The following is a 16,599-nucleotide window of genomic DNA, read 5'->3' on the forward strand; positions in this document are numbered from 1 at the left end:
TTTATCTCTCTTCAATGCGCCTCAGCCTCCAGAAGACTTTTCAATAGATCCCATGAGCGATAACAATGCAGCAGGGCCTGGGCTTTGTGCCGCGGATTCAGAACATCCCTGTTTGTGAACCGTGAATGAACTTCATGTGTTCTCCAGGAATGCCCATCTATGGGATATAAGCAGCAAATGAATGAGAATCCTATGTCAGGAGATTACTCCAGTCATTATAGAGGCATGAAAAGCTGAACTCTAACAGAAAAAAAAACGAAAATGAATGTAATAGACCCATGTTTGTAATTGTTTTACCCTTTATTAATCCTCTATAGCATGAATTATATTATTGGGTAGATTAAAAAAAAATAAATAAAAATTCACGCCACTTTTTGGGAGCTTAAGAGCTTGAGCCCCTGTTAACTAAATAGCAAATGTTTGAATTATAAATGTGTTGTAGCAGAAAAGCATTTAAAACATGAAGGGAAGTGATTCTCCTCGATCATCATCAATTTATCATTAAAGACTTTATGTCTACTTTCATGATTGTGCTAATTTTACAAGACTATTATACGTATTTATATATATATACACAAAAAAGTCATGGAAATAATATATATATATATATATATATATATATATTTTTTTTTTTTTCATGACTTATTTGTGTGCCACATTGTATGGTGTGGAGATATGGCCATTTACATTATGTTTATTTTAAATAAAAATAAATAAATAAATAAATAAATAAATCGAAAAATAATATATAGAATGGTATGAAATGATGTAATAACCCAAAAAAGATTGTTTGTCTTTTTAAAGAAAAAATAATATTAATGTGTATTTTAATATAAATACATTATAACCATTCGTTATTATGCTACACAGGTGAGAGGAGAAAGTAGCAAAAATATTCTGATATCCTCTAAAAAATGTTTATTTAGTGTAATGTTACACATTTAAAAAAAGCATTGATTGTGTAATGTTAAAGGAAATTATTGATTATGGAATCAATTAAAGAAAATCAGTTTCTAAAAGTAGATAAGATACTATAGGACTCTAAGATACTATGGGCGTGGCCTAAGCTTTTGTTCTTAATGGCTTTGTTTTTCCCCCATTTTACATTACTACCAATGAGTTGTGCATCTACACTGTAAACTCAGAAGAAGTTTGAACTCAAAAGATTTAAGTCAGTTTTACATAAAAATGGAGATTTCTAAACAATACCCAACTATTAGTTAGTTGAACATTTGTGGGCACAGATACTGAACTATTCAAACTGAGATCTTTGAGTTAAACCAACTTATTATATTTAATGAGTTTATTCTGTTGTCATTAATAGATTCTTTTTCATTGGCCTTTGTCATAATCTATTTGCATACTGGGTGTGTCCAACAGTTTCTGACTAACACTCACCATCAGTGTGATCATAGTGATTCCCCCTGGGCTACCTTACAAATAAATCAAGTTTCCCTTTAGTTGTAATAACTTGGTGTTTTTTTTTTATGCTAACTCTAAACTCTAACCCTAAATTTTCATTTCCCATTGTTAAAATAATTTGAGAAAAAAAGTTAAGTAAATTTAACTTATCTGGTCTTACAGTATAACAAAATAAAAAAGTTAAATTAACTCCTCCGTTAGGATGTTTTAAGTTATGCTATCTTAAGTTTTCATTACCCATTACTTAACTTTTTTTTTCCTTAAATTTTTTAAGTAAATTCAACTTATCCGGGCTTACAGTGTACTTTGAGCCTGAGTAACGGTGTAAAAAGCGATTTATCAGGGGCAAAATATGCCCCGAAGCAGCCATTGTAAAGAAGGTTTAGCAAAAAAGCACAAAATTACTGGATCTTAGAAAGCTGCATGAGAGCTGAGGTGGGCTATTCAATAAAGATTACTAGTCTTTATCATGTTTTATTACACTAAAAGTCTAATTTTACACCGAAGTTCTCCTTTAAAGTGTTAAAAGCTTTAGTTAATACTTCTTTAACTTCTACACAAGTATTTTTAAACCCTAGTATCTATACTTGTATGTGTTTTCGGGAGGGGGGTAGTGCACTATAGGTTTCTGTGGGCGTGGCCTAAGCTTTTGTTCTTAATAGCTTTATTTTCCCCTATTTTACATTACTTTTACTTTTATACTTTAAGCAGATTTGAAACCAGTACTTTTACACTTTAAAGCAGAACTCCGATGTGAAATGAACTTTTGGTGTAGGTTTGTGGTCTATTCAATAAAGATTACTATTCTTTATCATGTTTTATTACACTAAAAGTCCATTTTACATAGGAGTTCTCCTTTAAAATGTAAAAAGATTGAGTTGATACTTTTTAAACTACTACAGAAGTATTTTTAAACCCTAGTATCTGTACTTCTACCTGAATAGAGTAATGAATGAAGATACTTTTCACACCTTTGGATATCTTTGGATTTATAATGAACAGTGTACTGTATACATTGTTTTATCTTGAAACAATGGATCCATCTTTTAAATGATCAGATATTCTGCATGGAAGATAATTCCTCAGATAAAGAGTGACTGACCTGAGAGATACGTATAATTATAGTAAAGAAGAGTTAGAGAAAAGAGGAAATGGAAACACTGATTTAAACCCATCTTAATCCCACCACTTGAAAAGGCACTTTTGTTTCGCTAACTGAAGCTTTTTTTGGATGTTGTTTTAATTTCTTCTTTTTCCGCAAAATCCTCACAGCCATCACCTCCTATCTCCAACGAGGCATTTACATGCAGATTCGTGTTCGTTTGGCTGGGGAGCGGCGTTTGCGTACAGGCAGGCGTTAATTTGTTTACAGCAATCAGGCGGTAAAATCGCTTTATTTCTTATCTGTTGACACAAGCAGCTGTAATTACCACATTATAAACAGCCTTCAAACAGAATTAATCTCCAGCCTGTGGAGCTCTACTATCAGCACAGTCTCCACTCTGGATGGGTGGGGGTGTGGGTGTAGCATATTCGCTGGTTTGGAACATTTGGGACAAATGCTAATTTGTTTAAAGTGACAGTCTGTAGGTTTTTGGTGAGAATGTGTAATTACAAGGAAATGGTGAAGAGTACTTTTAAGATGTGCATTATGGTTCAGTCTACTTTTAAAAGAACTCTTTTTTATTTCCACAGCTTTCTTTAGTTCAAATTATGTATTTCTTTGGATTTTTAACTTTCCTGGACCTACCAGATACCTCGGTTTTAGATTTAATATTTATAATCTAATTAAAAAATAAGCTATATCATTGAAAAATTGCTTTACTTTAAGCGTTTATTTATTTTATTGTTACTGTAAGACCAATTGGTACTTTTAGCAATGTGGGCAGTGTGCCAAATACTGCTGGAAAATGAAAAAAAAAAGTTGCCGTAAGACTTTGTGGGAAAACAAAACTGCATTGACTTTAGACTTGATAATAAAACACAGTAGATCAACACCAGCAGATGACAAGGATGACAACTTTTATGAAGATGCGGATTTCATTTTCGAGCAGGACTTGGCACACTGCCCACTCTGCTAAAAGTACCAATTTGTCTTATATAATATTATATAATAAATTGTCTGAGATGCTGAGTTTTGGGTTTTTAATTGGCTGTAAGCCATAATAATCATTAACAATAAAATAAATAAATGCTTAAAATAGATCACTCTGTGTGTAATACATCTATATATTATAAAAGTTTCACATTTTAAACTGAATTACTAAAATAAAGGAACTTATCAATTATATTTTTATTTTTTTGAGATGCACTAGGATATATGGCTTTGCAGGAATTATATTAATGATACAGAAGCATATTTATGCCATTCATGATAATATTTTGCCATTTAGAAAATATATGGCTTTTTAATTTTAAGGACTGCTGCATTAAGATTTGGTCAAATGGTTTGCTTTATAGCATTGTTATTGCACAAAAAAATATTTTATTCAATATGTTAGTTTGGAGCTTTTCTATTGGTGCATTCTTTTTCTTTTTAATGAATTTATTCATTAATTCATTCCATGTAATAAATATTGCATAATCTACAGAAACATTGGTAGCAACATTGGAAGCATACTCTTTCTTTATGCTTTAATGTAAATCTCTGTAGAAAGACTTCATTTTAAGCCATTTGGCGCATTCTTATTGGTCAATTCGTTGTCAAAATCGAATAAATTGTAAAGAAGAAGAATCTAAAATACACTGTAAAACATGATCTGGTTTGTTTAACAGTTTTGGTTCACAGAATAATTCCACATGTGTTCCTGTAGAGCTTTTTATATAGTCTTCAATACTAAATTAACTATGTAAAACAAAAAACAAAAAAAAAGAAACATACTTACACTATATATACACTATATATATATACTTCTAGCTCAACAAAATTATCACTGCATTTACAGCACCTGCTTTATTATATCCATTATATTTATTTCTAATAATAATATATCCTTAATATATAATATATCCTTTGTGGCCTCGTGACAGATCTGCTTTTATAGCAAACAAACTGCCGCTTACATTGAAATTCACTTCAAATATGTGCTCAGATACTTTCTCCTCATGCTGATATTTACAAATAGAGCTACAGAATACACTGAGTGGCATCTTAATGAGGTACGACTCCTATTTACATGAAATTGGTCTCCTAAGTGGGTAGTTCTGTGCTGGAGGGATGGAGTTTGAGAATTCAAGCAGAGAACTGGAGTTTACTTGTTTGATAAGGACAGAATTTTAATTTGTTGCTGTTGGGACTTCTCTCAGTCGGTGTGTCACAGTCTGAATTCACTTGGGCATCATGCTTGCCTTAATACACTTATATATATATATATATATATATATATATATATATATATATATCCCATTCTGCTGAATGGGTGCCATTTTTTCCCCAGGAAATAAAAAAATGAGCACACAAAATAACTTTAAAATACATTTTATTAATAATCATAGTGTAGTGTCTTGTGCATTGACCTAATTGCAAAAAGTAAAATGGTCTTCTATGTTATATCTGGTATTATATAATATTCTAATTTTCTGATACGCTGATTCTTGGGTTTTCATTGGCTGTAAGCCATAATAATCATCAACAATAAAAGAAAAAAAACAAACAAACTCTTAAAATAGATCACTCTGTGTGCAATGCATCTAAGTAATATATGAGTTTCACATTTTAAACTGAATTACTAAAATAAAGTAACTTTTCAATGATATTCTTATTTTTTGAGATTTACTATTGAAAAAAGTAAGATATGTTATTAAAAACATGAATAAAAAAACTACTTAGAACACTGAAAAAAAATCATTTGTAACCTGTTACCACACTCTCTAATTATAAACTTTACCATGAAATATAATTATTAAAATATTAAAATCCTTCAGATATATATATATATATATATATATATATATATATATATATATAATATGCATTGTTGTGTTTTTTTCCATAATTAATCCATAATATTTAAGTTAAAATACACATTTTAGTTGTGTCCCTGTTGTGTTTCACTCATTCCTGTTACTGTAACACATTACTCTGATCATCTGAAACATCTGGAACATTCTACAACAGGAAGTCACATCTACAACAGGAAGTGACATCAGCTGGTTCTTCTGAAGATGATGGAAAGAACAAATTTCCCAAAGTTCCCTCATTAATTTTTCTGTATATTTGATCTTATTATAACAATGACTGAGGAGCTATATCTTGCTGCTAACCCCGGCTAGCACTGCTGAAGTAACATTAGCATTACCGCTAAGTGTGAGTTAGCTCTTTAGCTGTTCAGAAGGGAGTCTGTCGGACTGTAGCTTACTGCCAGCCCTGGCTAGCACTGGAGCAGCATTAGCATTACCCTCTAACCCCACTAACATTAGTTAGCACTTTCGCCATTCATAGGAAAGTATGTTGGACTGTAGCTTGCTGCTAACCCCGACTAGCACTGCTGGAGCAGCATTAGCATTACCCGCTAACCATCCCTAGCCTTAGTTGAAATCTGGAAATCTAAGCTTAATGTAAATAAATGGAAGCGCTTTAATCACCCAAATAAACAGTTTTCAGGAGAAAATCTGTGTAGATTAACATCCAGCACTCGTTTGACTTTAAAAACTAATGCTATTTATAATCCTGTGCACCTTTTTCATGAAAATAGACCAGAAAATAGACATTTTTTGACAGTGTGCCTTATAATGAAGTGCGCCTTATAGCACGAAAAATAAGGCACATGCTTTTAGACCTATTGTGATATCTACATAAGCTACAGGACATTCATGGACTGTTACTGACAGAAAATACTGTATAGTAGGAGTAGTCTACACTCAGTAGAAGGCTCAGAATTGGTATGTGTGTTCAGACTGTTGTTTTTGAGAGTGCTGGATATTCTGGAGTCAGTGCTCAGGGCTTGCTCCAGGGCCTGATGACCCGACTGTTGGACCGTGAGAGAGAGAACAGGCTGAGACAGTGGCCTGACTGTGAGTTCAGTACAAGAACAGCAAACCCGAGTCCATTCTCAAACCTTCAGGCGTTCAGAGGCCAGCAGTAACTTTCTTCTCTCATTTTTAAAACCCAGCGGATCCACGGGGAAGAGGAGTGCAGGGAAGTTGTAGAGGATTGTTTGGAGTGACGTCGGCTCAAATGCCTTTCTTACAAGCACATGCCCAGTGCTGTAACTGACTGGTTTTAAGGCATTATTGAGATGGGAAATTCCAGTCTCTACAGTTTCGACAGCCTTTTTCAATAATGTAATTCATGTTTCAGGCAGAAATAAGAAGGACTTGCTAGTTTATTCGAAAGAATATTCCAAGTATGGAACACAATAGCAGGAAAACATGCTCAACTCCTACTTAGTTAAACACCAGTAAGTATTGGCAATGCATTGGAAAAATGGAGACAACTTTGAGCCCAGAAAGACTACAAGACAGATATTGGTCATGCTAACCAAGACTGATGACAAGAAATATTTGTTAATGCCACTGTAAACAGTGATGCATAAAACATGACAAATAAAAACTGTTCTATGTATTTTTGCCCCATCTTAAAATCCTTGAAGTAAGATTACACAAGTATAGACTAGGTCTTGAATTAAGTGAAATTTACTTATTATGTATCTTAAATTTGGACATACAAGTCAAAATAATTTGGCAGATTACGTTTTGTGCTTATTTTAAGTTAAAACTACTTAAAATATTGTGAAACTTCTAAGTAGGACTGAATAAGGTAATTTCAAAAGCAAAATAATAATCTTTTAATGCTTGGTAAGACAAAAAAATCTTATCAGTGGAAAAAACAAGATTTATTGCTTTAAAATTAGATAATTACACTTGAGATAATCAGTGCACTTCAGTTAAGGTTAGCGAACATTAGCTAGCTAATTTAAGTCATTTCAACTTTCAAATATGAAGGCTCCAGCTTCCAAAGTATCCTGATTAGTACTGGCTGACTCATGCTACTTATGCTACAGCATGCTAATGTGAACTGCTATCTTCATTCATTTGTGCAGTAGTGAATATACAATACTATATAGAACTTTCTTTACTTTACTTTCTTCTTCTTGTTATTTGCGAAAAGATTGATCTTAAGCTGAAGCTATGTGTCTAGTCCTTGCTAAAGAAACCACATAAAACTATGCTGCCACCACCATGCTTTACAGTAAGGATACAGCTGGTTTATTGAAGGATGGGTGGTGTTATGTTTGCAGCACAGACTTTTGAGTTTAACCAAAAAAAGCCAATATTTTAGCTGGTTTCAGTCAAGATTTGGTGTGTTTGTTTCTTTAGCAATGGCTTCTTCCTAGCCATCCTTCCAAATATGTTTGTTTTACACAGCATTCCTTATATTGAACTAAACTCTGAGGGTTCTTCAATGGGTCTCCAATGGGTTGTTGGTCACCATGTGGTTTCCATTATAATTCAAGGTAACAGCTTTGCTACACTTTTCTCTTAATCGATCCAAAAAAGGTTAGCTAACATTAGGTAGCTAATGTATTTTCTTTACTTTACTTTCTTTTTCCAATTACTTGGGAAAGATTGACCTGATGTTGTAGCTAGTGTCTAGTTGCTGCTAAAGGATCCATGTACATCAATGCTGCCACAACCATGCATTACAGTTGGGATAAAATGGGGTTTGGCCAAAAAAAACAAACAAATTAAGCTGGTTTCAGTCAAGATTTGGTTGGTTGTTCCTTAGCAATGGCTTCCTTCTAGACATCCTTCCAAATATGCTTGTTTTACACAGCATTCCTTATATGGAACTAAACTCAATGGGTTCTTCAGTGGGTCTTTAACAGGTCTTTAATGGGTCTCCAATGGGTTTTTGGTCACTGTGTGGCTTACCCTTTAATTCAAGGTAACAAATTTGCTAGACTTTTCTTTTAATGGACTTAAAAAAGGCTTAATGGTATATCTGAAAAATCGGACAATGGCTACTGGATGCTACTTGTACTCTTAGGGATTTTTTTTTTCCACCTGCAGTTTTGGACAACAGTATGTCTAGTCTTTGCAAAAAATAATCATGTAATTTGCAAATTTAAAACAAAACAACATCTTAGCTGGTTTCATTCAGGATTTGGTGTGTTTTTCCTTATATTGAACTAAATTCTATGGGTTCTTCAATAGGTTCTTCGATCTTCAGTGGCTTTCCTTATAATTCAAGATAGCGGCTTGGCTAGACTTTTCTCTTAATTGATCCAAAATGGGATAACAATCGGATATTCCAAAAATTGTACAATAGCTACTGTATGCTACTTGTACTCTTTGGGCATTTTTATATTACCCCACCTGCAATTTTAATTCAGTTAAATCAGATGTGGGTCATTCTGGAAATGCTGTTCTCCAAAAGAGGTAATCACTGAGCTTCAGCTAAGGTTAGCTAACATTAGCCAGCTTCTTAATCACAATTGTTATCATCATTTATTTGGAAAGAAGAATATATAATACCCTTCAGTACTTTCTTTACTTTACTTTCTTTTTCCAATATTTTGGGAAAGATTGGCCTAATGTTGTAGCTTGTGGATGGATACCAACATGTCTATTCCCTGCTAAATGATACATGTAAATTGAAGCTGCCACCACCATGCTTTACAGTTGAGATAAAAAAAAACACATTTTATCTGGTTTCAATGAGGTTTTGTTGTGTTTTTGTTTCTTAGCAATGGCTTCTTTATAGGCACCATGCCAAATAGGCTTGTTTTACACAGCATTCCTTATATTGAACCAAATTCTATGGGTTCTTTAAAGGGTTCTTCAATCTTTAATGGCTTCCCTTATAATTATAATAACAGCTTTGCTAGACTCTTAATTGATCCAAAATGGGATATCAATAGGATATTCCAAACATTGTACAATAGCTACTGTATGCTACTTATACTCTTAGGGTATTTCTGCATTCTACATACATTTTTTTTACTTATACATAGATTGATTAATCAAATGATTGGTTTAATGTAAAGAATGAGCATATCTCAGAACTCAGTGTAGAAATCACATCTACAGTCAATGTAATGTAATGTAATGTATGTTCTTTAGCTTCAATAAGTCATGGCAAACATCATCAAAAATGTCATTAAAAAGGTTACTACCTGTTGTTAATTGGAAGAGATTGACTAAAGTTAAAAAATATAACTTTTTTAACTGCACTACAGCTGCGAAACCCCATCAGCTCCACTTCTTTCTTAACCCAAGTTATGAAATACAATCTGCTTTACTACACATTTTACAGTCTTAGAGGTGGAGTTCAATGACTATGACTTTTTTTACAAATCGAGCAGGGACCCATTAGGCTGGTGCTGAGCTTCTCCCCGTGGATTTGTGTGCCACTCCGTCTGACACGAGTCAGACACACTCAGCTTTGCTGATGGCCAAGAAAAATCAGCCATCACTGCAACTAACACGCGACTTCAAAGCGAAGGCATTCTGGAAACGGTGCTCCAGTTTTCAGAACCGCGGACAGCTCCCTGAGTCATTCAGGCAGCAGCAGGACCGGGTCAGGCAAGACTCAGCGTCAGCGATTCAGAACCAGACAGCTCCCCTCCAACATCCCTCACCACGCTACGGATCGCCGTGCCAACACCGCACACACAGATCCAGCCAACACAGCAAAACCTAATCTCAGAGTAGATGAGGCTGATTAACATATTTGACAATAGGCAACGGCAATTAGACTGATTTTGGCAGACAGTTAGTCTTGCATCAGTAACAATGATCGCACTCACAAAACAACTCAATTATTGGATAAAGGTGCGGCAGTGTGCTCTTAGAGGAGCTTCTTTCAAAAGGGTTTTTGGCTTAATTCAGCGATTCAGACTGTCTATCTATCTATCTATCTATCTATCTATCTATCTATCTATCTATCTATCTATCTATCTATCTATCTATCTATCTATCTGTCTGTCTGTCTGTCTGTATGTTGGGCTATCTATTTATACAACTGTCTGTCTATCTATCTATCTATCTATCTATCTATCTATCTATCTATCTATCTATCTATCTATCTATCTATCTATCTATCTATCTATCTATCTATCTATCTTCTGTATGTCTGTCTGTCTGTTTGTCTGTCTGCCTATCAAAATATCTATACGATTGTCTGTTTATCTGTCTGACTATCATCTATTGGATGATATTTATCAATCAATCTATTTACAACTATCTACCCATCTGTCTGTCTGTCCGTCCCTCCGTCAGACTATCTATTTATATGACTGTATATACTATTCAGACAGTGTCTATCTATCTATCTATCTATCTATCTATCTATCTATCTATCTATCTATCTATCTATCTATCTATCTATCTATCTATCTATCTATCTATCTATCTATCCCTTGACTATCTATCTATCTATCTATCTATCTATCTATCTATCTATCTATCTATCTATCTATCTATCTATCTATCTATCTATCTATCTGTCTGTCTGTCAAAATATCTATATAATTGTCTGTTTATCTGTCTGACTATCTATTGGATGGTATGCCTATCTATCAATCCATTCACAACCTTTCTGTCTGTCTGTCCATCCCTCTGTCCGTCCATCTGTCAGACTATCTATTTATACAACTGTCTTTTTATACAATCTATCTGTCTGTCTGTCTGTCTGTCTGTCTGTCTGTCTGGCTGGCTGGCTATCTGTCTACAATGGCTTGCTAAACTATTCATATTCCTTGAACCTTTTCAAATTTTGTCACCTTACAACCAAAATCTTAAACGTATTACATTTATGTAGAACAAAATTGTGAAGGGGAACAAAAATGATACATGGTTTTCAAAATTTTAACCAAATAAAAATATGGAAAGTGTGATGTGCAGAAGTATTCGGTATGTCAATTTCTCTGCAAGTCTTTTGGGGTTTGTTCCTACCAGGGTTTTACCACAGAAGTTTTTTGGGATTTGGGTCAGGACTTTGACTGGGTCATTCTACTGTGAATATTCTTTGATCTTAACCTCTTAACACGCCCTGGTCCACCGGTGGGCCAGAAATTTATTAAATATAATGTCTGGCTGTGTTTATGAATAGTTATGAATACTTATAGGTTCAATATAGACACCCAATATACCATTTTAAAGCTTAGAATCTCTGCTTTTCGGTTATCTAGCCTTTTTAGCAGTATCTCCCTTCAGAAAATAAACATTTAGGGCGAAATATGCCTTGGTTATGAAAAAATTGGAACCATCTGGCTCTCCGGATTCTGGAACTGTGCTCCGTTTTACTGTAGGATGTACGGTTCCTGAATTAGAGCTGAAAGAGCGCGTTGCAGCACGTGTTTACAGTTAAATCCTGCTCGGGTTTTGTCCTGGGGTTACCTCAGTACACAACACACACCCCTCAAACCCCCACCAGTGGCTCCCCCACTCTCTTACCTTCAAAACACGTCCAAACTTAAGAGAATCAGTCAATCCAGTCTCCTATAATCCCCATTTATATCCACCCAGGGCTGGAAATCATTTCAGGCAGAAAGAAATTAATATAAATTTTAACTCCTTATTAAAAGCGTTTTATTCGACGCTCCGGCACATATGCAAATGAGGTCTGTCAGCCAATCAGGGGTCGAGTTCTGCCAGCTGAAAGGGGGGGGTGGGGCAAGCTTAGACACAGAGACTCTCTCTCAGAGACTGCTCACTCTGCAGGAAGCGCTCTGTTAAAGAGACACTGCGTTTTTCTGTTTGTATAGGTGTAGACCACACAAAAACAGACTTATTACTGCAAAATGAGTTATAAAAGTGGTAGTTTTTATTATTATAAAGTTTTCAGTCCTTTGGAGAAAGAAAATACCATTACTGCTTCAAATCACAATAAAATCTAATCAGTTAATGGCAGCAGTTTATTATTTTATATGATGATTGTAAACACTCTATAGCAAAATGTAGAGCTGCCAAAACACTTCATCCATATAAATAGTTCATTTTATATGTCTGAAAATAAAAAAAAATAAATATTAATTAAATTAAATTAAATCAAAGGCGTCTAAGTGATATTAATTCATAGAATTGACTCTGAATTATTTAATATTGGAGTGATAAGCCTTCAAATGTGAGTATGTAATTTCAGGCAGAAATTGATCAAAATAGGCTTGGAGCTTAGCATCCCACTGTGGCTCTGGCTGTATGTTTAGGGTCATTGTCTTGCCGGAAGGTGAATCTCCCCTCCAGTCTCAAGTCTTTTCCAGTCTCCATCAGGTTTTCTTTCAGGATTTTTTGGCTTTATTCATCTTCCTATCAACTGGGAAAAGCATCTCCACAGCATGATGCTGCCTCCACCATGTTTCACAGTGAGGATGGTGTGTTCAGGTAATTTTGGCCTAAAAGTAAAACTTTAGTCTCATCTGACCAAAGCACCTTGTTCTACATCTTTATATTTACAAAGCACATAGCTATAATTTTATTCCTGTAAAATATAAAGTATTCACAGCTCCAATTCTAAAGTTAAATAAAGTTGGTGTAAGTGCTGTCACTCAGACATTTTACCATGTTCAGATTCTGCTGCAGAACTCAGAGTAGCTAGAAATCACCGCTAGATGGGATATCATTAAAAAATAAAGGTGCCAAAGGGGATCTCTGGAGCAATGCCACTGAACAGTGATTCTGAGTGCTGGACGTGGAGGAGCACTGCCCTGCACATTTTACAGCCTCTGACTGATCCCAGCACACCTGACACAGCTAATGAATTCATTAACAGGCTCCTCCTGAGGGGAGCTGGGTGTGTTAGAGTGGGACGAACACTGCAGCGTGCAGGGCAATAGTACCAGGACCAGGACTGAGACACGGTGCTATGGAATAACCACTATTTTTTGCTATTTGTTTTTGTTTTATATGTCTATTATATCGGCCTTTCTGCGTGTCTGGCTTGTTATGTTCAGATTGATAGTTCACTACTATCTGCTAGCCCTAACTAGCTGTCAATCTACCTATGTACCTACCTACCTACATACTTACATACTTACCTACCTACCTAGCTATCTAGCTTCCTACTTACATACACATGTACCTATTTTCCTACATACCTACCTACATATGTACCTACCTGCCTACCTATATACCTATGTACCTACCTACATACTTTCCTAACTACCTAGCCATCTACCTAACTACCTAAGTACCTATATACCTACCTACCTGTGTATTTACCGAAATACCTAACTATGTACCTACCTACCTACTTCGCTACATATGTACCTACATGCCTACCTATTCGCATACTCGCCTACCTACATACTTATGTACCTACCTACCTACCTACTTTCCTATCTACCTACAACCCTACCTTACTATCTACCTACCTATGTACCTACCTACAATAAGACCTGTCTACCTACCTTTCAACCTACCGATCTACCTACCCACCTACCTGCTTACCTACCTACCAATGAAGGCAGGTACCAATCTATATACCTACCTGCCTACTTTCCTACCTACTTATGGACCTACCTTCCTATCTACCTACCCATGTACCTACCAACTCACATACCTACCTACAATTATACCTACCTACCTTTCTACCATGCTCTACCATGCTCTTTCTATAATGCTCTTATATCTGAATGCAATCAAATGTTTACAACAAAAGCAGCGTATATCTATCTATCTGAGTAAATTTTACTTCAATAAAAGTAGGATACACTGAACCCAATACATATATATTTTTTTAATGTACCCAATATTTTTTCAGTATTGTTTAGAAACATCCTGTAGGCTGAAGCCAGGAATGTATGGCTTGCAGGGGTTCTCAACTGGTCTCGGACCTGGGACCCACATTTTCTAATGGTCAGCAAGTTGCAACCCACTTTTATAGAATACAAACCAAACAAACTATTTTTGAAAAATAGCAGACAAAAACCAATTTAACATTTTTAAACATTTTTTTTTTTAACAAACTGACAACTACATGTTTAAAAGTTATTAAAATAAAGTTAAATATCAAACTGCACAAAATAAATAAGGCCACAAAATTAGATATTTTACTTCTCTGCATGTCTCTGCACTCAGAGTATATTAGTAAGAAACTCTCTCTTTTTGTATTTATCTTTTTAAGAATGGCTGATGTATTGTATGTTCATATTTTCTGTGATGATTGGCCTGAACTCACTTTGCATTTTGACCAATCACACTTCCTGAAGTTTTTCCACTGGTTTACTATAAAGACTGTAATACAGTATATTGTATTAAAATATAATTAAAATATAATTATAATTTAATGACGTAAAAACTAATAATTATTGCAAGGTCAATCAGCATCACAGTTTAAAGCAATACAAATTTCTAAAGTCTTTGTCCATATCCAGAGGGTCACCCTCCTTCAGTGAGTAATGCTCCAACATTTCCACATCCACTTCCACCCGACATGTCATTACGTCCTGCTCCGGAGCGTCTGCAGGTCGGCCATTACATCCTTTTTCATCTCCTCTCTTTGCTGTGTTTGCTAAAGCACTCTCTTCCCCCATTTATTAGAGCAGGGGAAAGCCTGGGTGTAGGGTGCTCTGCGCCGGGGATGAGTATGAGTGGGCTAGCCAGCGCTAATGCTGGTGGAAAACGGAGCAGATCGCTAATGACGACTGACAGGGGCCATCTATTTGGCCATGTGATACAGCAGAAGCCCTGGCTGGCAGAGTTTTGCTCGATATGCTGAACCCCGCTCTCACTGAAAAAAAAAAAAAAAAAAAAAAAAAAAACTAGCCTTTACTGATTTCTCAGGATTTTATTGCTCCGGCTGTATTTCTCATTACTTTTTCATACCGGGGATGAATGTTTTATAAAGAAATGCCCCTCACAATGCATATTTGTGCATTGAAATATCATGCATTTCCTCGAGACCAGAGTTAATATGGCTGGGAAATCAGGAAATTGCACCTGTAGTCGATGGCATTGAGACACAAGGCCAGTTGCTAACACTTTCAAAAATGCATTGACTGCAGCCAATCTGATCTAGCACCAAGCTAATTAATAAATAAATAGAAAATATATATTTACTTTTATAGAGGAGAGAAAAAAAAAATATATGAGAAAATATGTTGAGACATTTAACGAGAGGCTCTTGGAAAAAGAACTATAATTACGGAGGCTAAGAACTCGAAACATAAGTGTTTATTTTATCCAGCTTGCTCGTAGCTTTCTGCTGCCTTGGCTTTAATGTAAGAAAAAGAGCATAAAATAATAATAACTTCTCCTGCCAAAAAGAATTGGCTTGATTTACAGGTAGCAAGAAAACTGTTTAGGTCAGCGTAATGAATGTTATCTAAAAATAAATCAGAATAAATTTAACATATGTCTTTTAAAAACAGCAACTGACCGTAATTAATACTTTAGCAGCTGCAGTAAGCGCCAGTAATAATCAACTTTCCATACACCTGGAGCAGCATCGGACCTATTTAGCAACACCATATCAACCACCTTGAAGTACCTTAAGAACCATATGCAATACCTCGTCGACTACAAAGTAAGACTTTAGCAACTTAAGTAACCTCCACTAAAACTCTGGTTGTGGCATCTACACTGCAACATCTTTGGAAGACCTGGAAAAGCATATGAACGCCTTTCCAGCAACCATGAGAGCAACCATGCAATCATATACAGTACTGAAAGCAGCTAACACTTTTGTAGCACACTGCAGTAACACAATGATTCCAGTATGCAATGATGCAATAGTTAGGTTTATATTGTAGTAACTTGGCAACCACCTGGAACAGCATAGGAACCAACACTAATACCATGGTTATAACCATCTTTTTGGACAGACAGACAGACAGATAGATAGATAGACAGATAGATAGATAGATATATAGATAGATAGATAGATAGATAGATAGATAGATAGATAGATAGATAGATAGGTAGATAGATAGATAGATAGATAGATTTATATAGGCATACCATCAAAAAGATAGTCGGACAGACAAACAGTCATATGCAGGAAGGCAGATAGACAGGTATACCATCAAATGACAGTTATATAAATAGATAGTTGGCCAGTCTAAGCAATGGATGTATGAATGGATGATGGATGGATGGATGGATGGACGGATGGACAGACAGACAAATAGACAAATAGATAGATAGATAGATAGATAGATAGATAGATAGATAGATAGATAGATAGATAGATAGATAGATAGATAGATAGATAGATAGATAGATAGATAGATAGAT

General features: G+C 35.1%; 1 protein-coding gene across 1 annotated transcript in view; it reads left to right on the plus strand.

Moving 5' to 3' along the window:
• LOC103040661 (astrotactin-2) overlaps window positions 1-16,599 on the plus strand; it is a 1,082,674-nt gene that overhangs the window by 244,365 nt on the left and 821,710 nt on the right. The window lies entirely within an intron of this gene.

The sequence above is a fragment of the Astyanax mexicanus genome, chromosome 1, assembly GCF_023375975.1.
Source record: "Astyanax mexicanus isolate ESR-SI-001 chromosome 1, AstMex3_surface, whole genome shotgun sequence".
Lineage (NCBI taxonomy): Eukaryota > Metazoa > Chordata > Actinopteri > Characiformes > Acestrorhamphidae > Astyanax > Astyanax mexicanus.